The following is a 14,141-nucleotide window of genomic DNA, read 5'->3' on the forward strand; positions in this document are numbered from 1 at the left end:
TCTCTCCTTCCCTGCTCTCTTCCCCAGCTCTCGCTCTCCCCCTCTCTCTCTCTCTCTCTCTCTCCGCCCCCGCTCTCTCCTCTTGCTCTCTCCCCCCCCCCCCCCCCCTCGACTCTCTCCCCCACCAGCCCCCTCCCCATGCAAGGTACAGAAGTGTGAAAACGCACACCTCCAGATTCAGGGACAGTTTCTTCCCGGCTGTTATCAGGCAACTGAACCGTCCGACCAACAACTAGAGAGCGGTCCTGAGTGACCATCCACCTCTTTGGAGACCCCCGGACCATCTTTAATCAGACTTTGCAGGACTTTATCTTTGCACTAAACGTCATTCCCGTTATCCTGTGTCTGTCCGGCTTGATTGTCGATCGTGTCTTTCTGTTGGCTGCACAGCACGCAACTAAACCTGGGTTTGATCCTGACTTCCGGTGCTGCCTGTGCGGAGTTTGCATGCTATCCCTGTGACCGCGTGGGTTTCCTCCGGGCGCTCTGGTTCCCCCCCCCCCCCCCACGCCCCACAGACGTGCGGGGTTTGCCGGTCTATTGGCTTGGCTAAATTGTAAGATTGCCCCCTAGTGTTTAGGATGGTGCCAGTGCACGGGGTGCTCGCTTGGTCGGCATGGACCTGGTGGGACGAAGGGCCCGTTTTGCGCGCCGTATCTCTAACGTCTAAAGAGGTTGAAGGAACGCGCGTTAATCGGCCCCTGGCGCCTCGTGAGTGGATGCGAAAGTGGGCCAACATAGAACTAGTGTGATTAATGGCCGAAGGGCCAGCTTCCATGGTGAACGTCCAAACTAAGCTACACTAAACTAACCTTTTCTGTGTAAGAAGGAACTGCAGGCGCTGGCTTACGCCGAAGATAGATACAAAATGCCGGAGTAACTCAGCATTGGGTCAGGCAACATCTCTGGAGATGAAGAAATAGGTGACGTTTCGGGTGGGGACTGAAGGGTCTGAAGAAGGGTCTCGACCCGAAATGTCACCTGTTCCTTGATCTCCGGAGATGCTGCCTGATCCACTGATTACTCCGGCATTTTGTGCACACCTTTGCACTGAGTGACTTCTTTCGGCTGGGGACAATAACTCTACCTCAGTCTTCCACGCAGGGAATGGGTGAGGTTCCGGGGGTCGGACTGCGAGTCGGGTTGGTGGGGGGGGGGGGGGGGGGAGTCCGGAGATATTTCTCTCTACTCTTCACCTTAACTAGGCGGGCGTGGATGCGTTTGGGTACGAACCTCTCCTGCGGGCCCGGCAACCCTCCCTCAACTGACGACCCGTCAACCCGAGGGCCATGGGCGGGCGGGCGAGGGGGGAGAGGGAAGGGGAGAGGGAGCCACTCACCCCAGCCCCGGGCGGCCAGAGCACACCTTTGGGTGCAAACCTCTCCGGCAGCGGCAACTCGATGGAGGCGGCCATCTTGTTTGACCCTTTGCTACCGCGCTGCACCATGGGAGGAAGGTCAGGCGCGGGGCACGCTGGGACAGGCGCCGGTCCTCCCTGCGGGGGGGGGGGGGGGAGGAGGGGGCGAAGCGCATTTATTAAAGTTTATTAAATTAATTGCTTTTAAAATGAAAGAAAACCTGATCAATCGAGACCGCAGGCGAATGGTGAGTTGGGTGGGCCTAAAATTGTTGCGCTGTCGTGTACCGTTTTGCCTGTGTTTCGGGTACAAACAATCGAACAGAACAAACAAACGGCCAAGATGAGAGTTTTAGTAACGTTTCTTTTTTACAGCTCAAGCTCTTGCAGCCATCAAGTGTCACGGGTCAACGTACTGAAGACAGGCCCTGGGGCAACGACGCTACAGTCAGGCGTGAGTTGATGGGGCGGCAAGTCTAATGGTGGAGTGGCCGGGAGTCAGGACTGACCAGGACCGAGTGGCTCCTCTACGCCCGACCCAGGCAGCACCTCCAGAGACGTAGCATTCATCGCACAGACTCTTATTTCACTTCCTCGAGCGAGAAGTCTCGCCTTCACCTCGACTAACTGAGCTCTCACGAGGAAGGACAGTCTGTGCAGGACTTCTTTCGTGCTTTCTAAGGAGGCACGGTGGCGCGGTGGTAGGTAGTCCCCGCTGCCTCCCAGCGCCGGAGACCCAGGTCCGATCCTGATTGTACGTTCTCCCCGTGACCTGCGTGGGTTTTGCTCCGTTTTCCTCCCACGCTCCAAAGACGTGCGGGTTAATTGGCTTCTGTAAATTTCCCCCAGTGTGTGTGTGCGCGCGTGTGTGTGCGTGTGTGTGTGTAGGATAGAGCTGGTGTTCGGGGTGATCGCTTGTCAGCGTGGATCCAGTGTGCTGAAGGGCCTGTTTCTGCACTGTATCTCTAAAGTGTGAAGTCTAAAGAGGAGGACCAGGCACCCAAATGCAGTGGGCTGGGCGCATCTAATGACCCCACTGTTGACCGTGACAGGGGTTGGCAATAAAGGAGAGCGGGCATGGGCTAAATGTGGTTGCCATGGGTGGCATGCTATCTCCAGGGTCCTATCCAAAGGCCATGGTTCACCACAGCAAGGGCAAGATCCCATGTCTGGCATTGGAAGAGATTGGAACAGAGCCTACATTCTGTTAGCTCTGATGATGCATGCATCTGCCATCAAGTGTCACGGGTCAACCAGCGGACTTTACAACGTCCTCACCAAAGTTGGCCAGCTCCAGATTGACCTCTTCGATTCAAAGTGGCGGTGGTAGAGTTGCTGCCTCACAGCGCCAGGGACCCGGGTTCGATCCTGGCGGCTAGTCTATACGAAGATTGTACTTTCTCCCCGTGACCTGCGTGGGTTTTCTACGGGCGCTCCGGTTTCCCCCCACACTCCAAAGACGTGCAGGTTTGCTGGTTGATTGGCTTGGTGTGATTGTACACTGTCCCCAGTGTGTGTAGGATAGTGTTAGTGTGGTCGGGGATCGCTGGTCGGCGCGGACTCGGTGGGCCGAAGGGCCTGTTTCCGCGCTGTACCTCTAAACTAAAGTGAGAACTGAAAGCACCTTGCGTGTTACAGAGAAACAAGTCCTCTGACGTCAACAGAAGTCCTGTCCCAGACTCCCCTCTCTCAGGCCAGTTGGTGTCATGGCTGTCACGATCCGTCCCGCAAAGGGAACTGCGACAAAATAATCCGACGTCTCGGGGGCACGAAAAATCTCCCTCGGCTCTGCTTTGATGTCTAACATTTACGGCGACTAATTTTATATTTTAAAAAGCGTCTTCGGAGAGAGCTGAACGTGGGCCTGCTAATCTATAACCAGCTAACGCTCGCACCCAACTAGCCGTGCCGCCAAGCGCATCACCTCGCCAGTCGCTCCCATAGCCATCGCAACTTAGGACCATAGCAGGGCCGTGGCGTGCAGTGCCGCGGCTACTGATGGGTCAGTCGCTGGCTGGCGGCCATTGCAAACCCATGAGTAAGGAGCTCACTGGATTTCTGCCCTGTACATATGTGGTTTATTTTTGTTACATCTCTGTATAAAGGTGCAAAGTTGACAACAGAATCCAAAGGGGCTGCGCTCCTCGTCCTGTCGTGATGTGCATTTGCGGTCTTGGTGGTTTTGAAGTTCCACTGTGTGTAGATATGAGATACATTGTGCTGTAGAGCGCCCTCTCTCCACACATTGATCTGCAACACGGTTTTGATCAGAACCTATTTCTCGGTCTCTTAAGGCACTTATCCAATTAACTTCTGCCTCGAGGGCGGCAGTCCCACCTTCAGGAGGACGAGAGGGACTAACTAACACTCATCTACTCTACAGTGGTTGTCCAACATTCATCTTCTCCACAATGTTCCCTTTGGTGGAGCAAGACACTTCGCACTCAGTCTTGCTTAACACTTTGTCCCGAGGTCGGAGTGATCCTCCGGTTCGTACGGCTGGCCCCGCGGTGGCGCAGCGGTATGGTTGCCGCCTTCCGGCGCCAGAGACACGGGTTCGATCCCGACTACGGGCGCTGTCTGTGCGGAGTTTGTACGTTCGCCCCGTGACCGCGTGGGTTTTCTCCAGGATCTCCGGGTTTCGTCCCACACTCCAAAGTCGTACAGCTTTGGTTAATTGGCTTCGGTTAAAAAAAACTAGATTTTCCCTTGCGTGTAGGATAGTGCGCGTGTACGGGGTGAACGCTGGCCGCCAGGGACTCGGTGGGCCGAAGGGCCTGTTCCCGCGCTGTATCTCTCCAAAGTCTAAAGCAGACATAGTGGCAAGAGGATAAAGTTGTGAAGAGTTAAGTCAACTCTACAATGCTCCCTTTGGTAGAACGGACACCACACATTCAGTAAACAGACACAAAAAGCTGGAGTAACTCAGCGGCTCAGGCAGCATCTCTGGAGAGAAGGAACGGGTGACGTTTCGGGTCGAGACCCTTCTTCAGACAGTTTAGTTTAATTTAGAGATACAGCGTTGAAACAGGCCCCTCGGCCCACCGAATCCACGCCGACCAGCGATCCCCGCACACTAGCGCTCTCCTACACACACACACACACACACTAGGGACAATTTACAATTGCACCAAGCCAATTCACCGACAAACCCGCTCGTCTTTGGAGTGTGGGAGGAAAGCGGAGAAAACCCACGCAGGCCACGGGGAGAACGTGCAAACTCCGTACCAACAGCATCCGTGGTCAGGATGGAACCCGGGATGAGAGTCGGGAAGGGTGCGGAGTGGTCCCAGTAGCGCTGAGACTTCAGTTGTTCAATGTATTTAAATAGCTCTAAAGGCAGAGGGGGAAAGTTTAAAGGAGATGTGTTTTTAACACAGAGAGCAGAAGGTTGCTGGAATGTGCTGCCGGGGCTGGTGGTGGAGGCAGATACGATAGTGGTGTTTAAGGAAGTTCTAGACAGGCACACGCATGTGAAGGAATACTGGTGACATGCAGGCAGAGGAGGTTAACTTGGCATCATGGGACCCTTGAGTCTTAATCTCTCCCCACCCCCCCCCCCCCCCTCTTCCCCTCCCCTCACTCCTTGATCGATGGGTAAATTGTGGCCCCCTCGCCTTCCAAATAACACCTCGCGAGTTGCCGGCTGAACCGAAAGAAAAGTTTGCGAAGCAAAAGAGAAAGTGCAGATGCTGGGAATCTGAGGCAGAAAATGCAGGGGTTGCTCAGCTATCCGAGCAGTGTCTCCCCCTGGGGGGGGGGGGGGGGGGGAGAAACAAGGGGGAGCTTTCTGGGTCGATGCCCATTCCACCGATCCACTGGTGGGAGGGGGGGGGAGCAGATTCGGAAATGTTTACCCCTTTGTTTCTCTCACTGCAGACGCTGCCTGACCGGATGAGCATTTCCGGCGTTTTATGATTTTTATTTATGAGAGAATAGTTTAATTTTGTAATAACAAATATGGCGAGGTTTGTGCTTGACGGGGGAAGCCTCGAGAGCTGCATATTTCGTTCTCGGAGGTCGGAGCTAATGGTTAGAGGGGATTTGCAGTAGTTGTTGGAATTTACTTTGATGTACTAGGGTGTCTTGTGAGTGCCTTTTTCCGTGTAGTTGTCAGGAGAAGTTAGATTTCACTCAATGGCGGGCGGGGCTGTGGTCATTCAGACGTGGGTTTACCCTGCAGTAACAGACCAGGAGCGAGTGGGTTAACATACGATGAGCGTTTGACTGCACTGGGCCTGTACTCGCTGGAGTTTAGAAGAAGAGAGGGGAGACCTCATTGTAACTAAATAGTGAAAGACTTGCGGACAGAGTGGATGTGGAGAGAATGTTTCCCACTAGTGGGAGAGTCTGGGATCAGAGGTCACAGCCTCCGAATTAAAGGAACGTTCCTTTAGGAAGGAGATGAGGAGGAGTTTCTCTAGTCAGAGGGCGGTGAATCTATGGAATTCTTTGCCACAGAAGGCTGTGGAGGCCAAGTCGGTGGATATTGTTAAGGCAGAGATAGATAGATTGTTGATGAGTACGGGTGTCGGGGGTTATGGGGAGAAGGCAGGAGAATGGGGTTGGGAGGGAGAGATAGATCGGCCACGATTGAATGGCGGAGTGGACTCGATGGCCCAAGGGGGAGAAGGAATGGGTGACCTATGAAATTTCGACAGCAGGATTTCAGCCATGTCGCTAGATTAAAAACACACCAAGTGTAACAGAATGAGGAATGAAGATAAGTGGAGGTGGTGAAGGAGGAAACGAGACACAGGGAGAGGAGGATGGAGGAGTGAGGTGTCTGCGTACAGGTGTACAGGATGGCCTTGAGGGATGTGCGATGGGGCACAGGACAAACTAGATGTGCAGGAAGGAACTGCAGATGCTGGTTTACACCGAAGATAGACGCAAAAAGCTGGGGTGACTCAGCGGGCCGGGCAGCGGCTCTGGAGAGAGGGGACGGGCAACGTTTCTCCAGGTGGGCCAGGTGGATGGAACGGGAATGTGAGACTCCACCACGGGTGATGGGTGAGAAAGTGAGGATGGAAGCGTGTAGGTTGTACCGAAGACAGGCACGAAATGCCGGGTTTACTCAGCAGGACGGGCAGCATCTCTCTGGGGAGAAGGAATGGGTGACGTTTCGGGTCGAGACCCTTCTTCGGACAGGTTAAGAGAATGTGAGAACCACACACAGACACGTGGTTGGTCGGCGCGGACGCGGTGGGCCGAAGGGCCTGTTGCCTCGCCGTACCTCTAAGCTGAACTGCAGGTGCTGGTTTACAGCGAGAAAAGCACGCAAAGTGCTGGAGTAACTCAGCGGGCCAATAGACAATAGACAATAGACAATAGGTGCAGGAGTAGGCCATTCAGCCCTTCGAGCCAGCACCGCCATTCAATGCGATCATGGCTGATCACTATCAATCAGTACCCCGTTCCTGCCTTCTCCCCATACCCCCTCACTCCGCTATCCTTAAGAGCTCTATCCAGCTCTCTCTTGAAAGCATCCAACGAACTGGCTTCTGAGGCAGAGAATTCCACACCTTCACCACCCTCTGACTGAAAAAGTTCTTCCTCATCTCCGTTCTAAATGGCCTACCCCTTATTCTCAAACTGTGGCCCCTTGTTCTGGACTCCCCCAACATTGGGAACATGTTATCTGCCTCTAATGTGTCCAATCCCCTAATTATCTTATATGTTTCAATAAGATCCCCCCTCATCCTTCTAAATTCCAGTGTATACAAGCCCAATCGCTCCAGCCTTTCAACATACGACAGTCCCGCCATTCCGGGAATTAATCTAGTGAACCTACGCTGCACGCCCTCCATAGCAAGAATATCCTTCCTCAAATTTGGAGACCAAAACTGCACACAGTACTCCAGGTGCCAGGGCCAGGCAGCATCTCTGGAGAACACAGGCGGGTGATTCATTTGGGTCGAGATTCGTGTTCCCCAGGGATGCTGCCTGACCCACTGAGTTACTCCAGCACGTTGTGCCCCTTTAAAAGTGTGGGAAGTGGGAAGAGGGTTTGTAGTGGAGGCTGAAAGGGGAGAGAGAATGAATTAAGATTCCCGCAGGATTCCCGTAAGATTCCTGAAGTTGAGTCGTGAGTGTTTTTGCGTGTGTGTGTGTGTCTGCATGTGTATGTATGTGTGTCTGCATGTGTATGTATGTGTGTCTGCATGTGTATGTATGTGTGTGTGTGTCTGACTGTGTGTGCCTTTGTGAGAGTGGGTGTGTCTGCATGCCATTGTTATAGAGTGATACAGCGTGGAAACAGGCCCTTCGGCTCAACCCGGCCAACATGTCCCACCCACACTAGTCCCACCTGCCCGCAGTTGGCCACATATCCCTCCAAACCTGTCCTATCCATGTACCTGTCCAACTATTTCCTAAACGTTGGGATCGTCCCTGCCTCGACCACCTCCTCCGGCAGCTCGTTCCGTACACCCACCACCCTTTGTGTGAAAAAGTTACCCCCTCAGATTCCTATTAAATCTTTTCCCCTTCACCTTAAACGTATGTCCTCTGGTCCTCGATTCCCCTACTCTGGGCAAGAGTTTCTCTGCTTCTACCCGATCTATTCCTCTCATGATTTTGTACACCTCTCCAAGATCTCCCCTCATCCTCCCGCGCTCCAAGGAATAGAGTCCCAGCCTGCTCAACCTCTCAGGCCCTCTAGTCCTGGCAACATCCTCGTGTGTGTGTGTGAGTGTGTGTGTGTGTGTTGCATTCTAAGCTACACGAAGCATTTATTGAGGTCACAGATGTAATCTTGTCCTCTGTACAAAAGCCAGCAGCCTATTTTCAACAGTCGGTATGTTTGCACATGGACTTTTAATTTCACTTTCTGCTCATTTAAAATCCCGGTCCGGCAGTCAGCATTCTGTGGCTGTCCTCTTAACGCACTGTAACACAAAGCCAGGAAGTGTAAACTGTGAAAAAGCAATTCCAATTTTGATTTTGTCAAACAAAGCACAAACTTGAGGTTTGCAATCTTCTTCAGTGCAAATAAGAATGTAATATTTATCACCCCATCGTCATGTAAACTGTGGGGCTGCAGAGAAAACATAGACATAGAAACATAGAAAATAGGCGCAGGAGTAGGCCATTCAGCCCTTCGAGCCTGCACCGCCATTCAATATGATCATGGCTGATCATCCAGCTCAGTAACCTGTACCTGCCTTCTCTCCATACCCCCTGATCCCTTTAGCCACAAGGGCCACATCTAACTCCCTCTTAAATATAGCCAATGAACTGGCCTCGACTAACTTCTGTGGCAGAGAAATCCACAATTCCACGAGAAGGTGAACTCGTACATGCAGGAATGGAACTGCAGACGCTGGTTTAAACCGAAGATGGGCACAAAATGCTGGAGTGACTCAGCGGGTCAGGCAGCATCTCTGGAGAGAAGGAATGGGTGGCGTTTCATTGATCGTGGCTCGTTTTTCACCGAGCCCACTGCTAGCAATGGACCATCTCCTCTATCTCACCGTTACTTTTGTTTACAAAGTGCTAGAGTAACTCAGCAGGTCGGGCGGCATCTCGGGAGAGAAGGAATGGGTGGCGTTTCGGGTCGAGACCCTTTGTTTGCCTGTCTTTGCATTCATTTGTTCCATATATCTCTATATCACCATCTATGATCTCTCGTTTGCCTTCCCCTGACTCAGTCTGAAGAAGGGTCTTGACCCAGGAAGGTCACCTATTCATTTTCTCCGGAGATGCTGCCTGTCCCGCTGAGTTTCCGCGACATTTCGTGTCTCTCTCTGCAGAGACGATGAGCCCTCTGACCTTAGTGGCTGCACTGGTGACCATCTCAGACACATACATCTCTTCCAAGCAGCTAATATTCCCAAGAAGACACATTGAGGGGTCACATCGTAGCTTTGCTTGTTCGTATCCTCCCATGCTATTTCTGTGTATCTCAGGGTAGACGGAGGTGTAAAGTTCAAGGTGGATTAGAGTCATGGGGTGGAAACTGGCTCTTCACCCCAACCTGCCCACACCGACCAACATGCCCCATCGACACTAGTCCCACCCAAAGATACTAGAGGAACAAGATAGACCACTCGACCCTTAAAAACCGTAGTACGTCACGGCGCCATTTTAGTCGGCAGAAACTTGCAGAAACTTTTAAAAAGAAAAATAACAAAAATCTGTGAGTTGATAGGTGAGATATATTCTGCATTTTAATGGTGTCATCACACATACTGTTCCGCCAAAACACTGACTACACTGCGAGAGGCAGAGCGAACGGCGGGTTTTGCCTACTAAAATGGCTCCTTTGCGTACTACGCTTCAGTGCAGGCGATTTCAACGGAGTGGTCCATCTTGTTCCTCTAGTATCTTTGGTCCCACCTGCCCATATCCCTCCAAACCTGTCTCATCCGTGTACCTGATGGACACAAAATGCTGGGGCAACTCAGCGGGACAGGCAGCGTCTCTGGAGGGAAGGAGTGGGCGACGTTTTTGGGTGGAGACCCTTCTTCAGACGGAGAGAGGGAATCTAGAGGCACGGATGGGTGAGGTGTGTAAAGGAGTGATCCAAGGTTTAGGACAGGAAGGGCAAGGGGTTTTAGATGCGGCGACCTGATTGGAAGGGAGTTTCATTGCAGCAGGGCGGGAAAAGGTTAGAAACGAAGGCTTCGTGAGAGAAGACTGAGGAGTGAAGACTAAAACATTTGTAACATCACGACACCAAAGCCCTTTAATGTGTTCATTTCCCATTGACTTTTGGACAAAGCAAGGATATTTTTCATAGACTACAAGCTGTTTATTGCGCGCCTGCTAACGTTTTTGGGGGGAAAGGTGTTTTATAGCTCCCATGGTTTGGGAATTTAGACGAGGTATACCCTATAATGTACATCAATGTATTGTAATAAAGATCAAAATTATTATGAAAACTATTGAAACTAACCAGAATTAAAAAAACATGAATGTAAAAAACAAAATGTCTTTGTCACTGTTATCATTCAATAGAAAATAGGTGCAGGAGGAGGCCATTTGGCCCTTCGAGCCAGCACCACCATTCAATGTGATCATGACTGATCATTCTCAATCAGTACCCCGTTCCTGCCTTCTCCCCGTACCCCCTGACTCCGCTATCCTTAAGAGCTCTATCTAGCTCTCTCTTGAATGCATTCAGAGAATTGGCCTCCACTGCCTTCTGATGCAGAGAATTCCACAGATTTACAACTCTCTGACTGAAAAAGTTCTTCCTCATCTCCATTCTAAATGGCCTACCCCTTATTCTTAAACTGTGGCCCCTTGTTCTGGACTCCCCCAACATTGGGAACATGTTTCCTGCCTCTAACGTGTCCAACCCCTTAATAATCTTATATGTTTCGATAAGATCCCCTCTCATCCTTCTAAATTCCAGTGTATGCAAGCCCAATCACAATCACAATCATACTTTATTAGCCAAGTATGTTTTGCAACATACGAGGAATTTGATTTGCCATACAGTCATACCAATAAAAAGCAACAGGACACACAAGAAACATTTTACCATGAACATCCACCACAGTGACTCCTCCACATTCCTCACTGTGATGGAAGGCGAAAAAACGTTCAATCTCTCCCTTCTTTGTCCTCCAGCGGTCGGGGGGCCTCTAACCTTCCGTTGACGGGACGATCTTGACTCCCGTAGCCGGAGGCAGGCCTTCCTCATCAGGGCGACCAAGCTCCTGCATGGATGGGGGGGGGAGGGGATCTCAGCTCCCCCGCGCCGGGCGATCTACCCCGGGTCGGGGCTTGTCGAATGTCGTGCGGCTATTTGAGCTTCCCGACTTCGGTCTCAACCCGAGACTGCGGGCTCCGCGATGGTAAAGTCTGCAGGCCGCAGTTGGAGCGTGGATCCCAGGCAAGGTATCGCCCGGTCCACGGCCCTGCGGTGGGGCTCAAAGTCAGTCCCAGGCAAGGCCGCCAGCTCCACGACGTTAGGCTGCAGAGCCACCGGAGATACGATCTGGAAAACAGTGGCATCTCCGGCAAGGTGAAGTTGAAAAAAAGTTTCCCCCGACCCCCTTCCCCCCCCCACCCTCCACATAAAACAAACCGGAGAACATTTACACAAACTTTTAAAACACCAAAAATAACAAAAAAAGTTTGAAAACGACAGACAGTCTGTAGGCGAGGCAGCCATCGTGTGGCGCCCCCTGATGGCCACAAAACGATGTCCATTTTCTAATTTTAATTGCGTTTGACAGCACTGGGCCTGGACTCGCTGGAGTTTAGAAGGTTTAGGGGGAACCTCATTTGAACTTACAGAACAATGAAAGGCGTGGACAGAGTGGATGTGCAGAGGATGTTTCCACTGGTGGGAGAGTCGCAGGAGATACGATCTGGAAACAGGACCGGATGTCACAGCCTCAGAATTAAAGGACGCTCTTTTAGAAAGGAGGTGAGGAGGAACTTCTTTAGTCAGAGGGTAGTTAATCTGTAGAACTCATTGTCACAGAGGGCTGTGGAGGCCAAGTCTGGATATTTTTAAGATAAATTCTTGATTAGAACAGGCGTCAAGCATTATGGGGAGAAGGCAGGAAAACGGGATTAGGCAGAGATCAGCCATGATTGAATGGCGGAGTAGACTCGATGGGCCGAATGGCCTAATTCTACTCCTATAACTTGTGAACCTGTAAGCCTATTTTGACGCTTATATGAGTTCTATTTCTGATGAAATATTTGCCAAGTTTACTGTACGTCCTGATTCCTGATTCCTGATTCCTGATTCCCCTGTTCTGGATAAAAGATGTTGCATTTACTCGATATCTATTCCCCTCAAAATCTTGCACACCTCCATAAGATCGCCCCTCGTCTTCCTGCGCTCCAAGGAATAGAGTCCAAGCCTGCCCCAACCTCTCATTGGTAGCACAGGCCCTGGAGTCCTGGCAACATCCTCGTAAGTCTCTGCTCCCTTTCCAGTTTAACATAGAGTCGTAGTCATGGAGTTGTACAGTGTGGAAACAGGCCCTTCGGCCCATCGATCAAGATTGTGGATTTAGAAGGTGTGGTCGGAACTACAGGGTGAGTAACTGTTGTGTATTTTGTAGATTATGTACATTTGCAATCGTTGTATGATGTTATCAAGCAACTGAACCATCCTACCACAACCAGAGAGCAGTGCTGAACTACTATCTACCTCTTTGGAGACCCTCAGACTATCCTGGACCGGATTTTGCTGGCTTCACCTTATCATGTATCTACGTGCTGTAAATGGATTGAATGTCATCACGTATTGTTTTTCCGCTGACTGGTTGGCACGCAACAAAAAGCTTTTCACTGTACCTCGGTACACGTGACAATAAACTAAACTGAAACTTTATTTGTCAGTGGTACCGAGGTACAGTGAAATTCATTTTTGTATGCAGTTCGGTGCAAGTTTCACTACATAAGCACTTAGATACATATTAGATAAGCATCTCAGACACAGTACACGTGTGTAGCAGTAGTGCACCGAGACAGTGTACAGAGTCACCATTTTCAAGTCCCAGTTGTTGTAAGTGCCGGGATGTTGGCCTGACCATGAAGGCCCGTTGTCATGGCGACGTTGCAGGGTCGGCCTGGCCAAGCCTAGCAGTGGTGTCCACCGCCGCTTCTCCACCGCTGTAGGCCGCGTGCGGTCCACGCGCTGGGTCTCTTGGAGGGGCGCCTGGTCCACCCGAGCCCCAGGCTGCTGCAGGGCCTCCAGCGGCCCGTTCACCCTTCCAGGCACCGCACTCTAGGGTTGCCAACTGTCCCATATTAGCCGGGACTTCCCGTATTCTGGGCTAAATTGGTTTGTCCCGTACGAGACTGCCCTTGTCCCGTATTAGGCCCGAGGGGCGCTGTAGGCCCGGACACTGTAGGCCCGGACACTGTAGGCCCGGACACTGTAGGCCCGGACACTGTAGGCCCGGATACTGTAGGTCCCGACACTGTAGGCCCGGACACTGTAGGCCCGGACACTGTAGGCCCGGACACTGTAGGCCCGGACACTGTAGGCCCGGACACTGTAGGCCCGGACACTGTAGGCCCGGACACTGTAGGCCCGGACACTGTAGGCCCCGACACTGTAGGCCCCGACAGTTTGGGTCCCGACACTTGAGGTTTCCAACATTTTAGCTCCGGACAGTGTGGGCCCCGAGGCCCGGGCACCGCCTAACGGAGGTTGCATAGCAACCCACCTACCAGCCCGGCCATTGGTGGAGTGGGAGCACGCGGCCGCTGGCTGGGTGAGGTCACGTGGGGCGCGGTGACGTCACCATGTCCCGTATTTGGGAGTGAGATAGTTGGCAACCCCTGCCACACTCCCACCCAGAGACGGTCTGCTCACCGCGCTGAACGCCAGCGGCAGAGGGGATCGATGGTTGGAGTGGTGTTTGAGTGCTTCGATGATCCCGTACCTCCTTCCCAACGGAGGGCATCATGGGAGGGCCATCAGCACTGGGCCAGTGGCAGTTCGGATCAAACATGCTCTGATATTCAGTACATTAGGGCTGCCCACAATGCTCGCTTTCTTCAGCCCCTGCAGAAGTGTCCGGTCTTGACGAATTGAAACGTGCCCTAACGTACCAACTAGAGGGAAGATAACGAATAGTAAACACTGGGAAGAGTGATGTACCCCACTGATACAGTTTACAAGAATGATCCCAGGAATGAGTGGGTTAACCTATGATGAGCGTTTGTTGGCACTGGGCCTGTACTCGCTGGAGATTAGAAGAATGAGGGGGGGACCTCATTGAAATGTACAGAATAGTGAAAGGCCTGGATGGAGTGGATGTGGAGAAGATATTTCCACCAGTGGGAGAGTCTAGGACCAGAG

General features: G+C 52.0%; 1 protein-coding gene across 1 annotated transcript in view; it reads left to right on the forward strand.

The window, feature by feature from the left end:
- plekha6 (pleckstrin homology domain containing, family A member 6) overlaps nt 1–3,288 on the forward strand; it is a 131,995-nt gene extending 128,707 nt beyond the window's left edge. The window contains exon 25 of the mRNA XM_078420330.1: nt 1,733–3,288. The gene's annotated coding sequence lies outside the window, so the exon portion shown is untranslated. The remainder of the gene's footprint in view (nt 1–1,732) is intronic.
- The last annotated feature ends 10,853 nt before the right edge of the window (nt 3,289–14,141 follow it).

The sequence above is a fragment of the Rhinoraja longicauda genome, chromosome 24 (assembly GCF_053455715.1).
Source record: "Rhinoraja longicauda isolate Sanriku21f chromosome 24, sRhiLon1.1, whole genome shotgun sequence".
NCBI classification, from domain to species: Eukaryota; Metazoa; Chordata; class Chondrichthyes; order Rajiformes; family Arhynchobatidae; genus Rhinoraja; species Rhinoraja longicauda.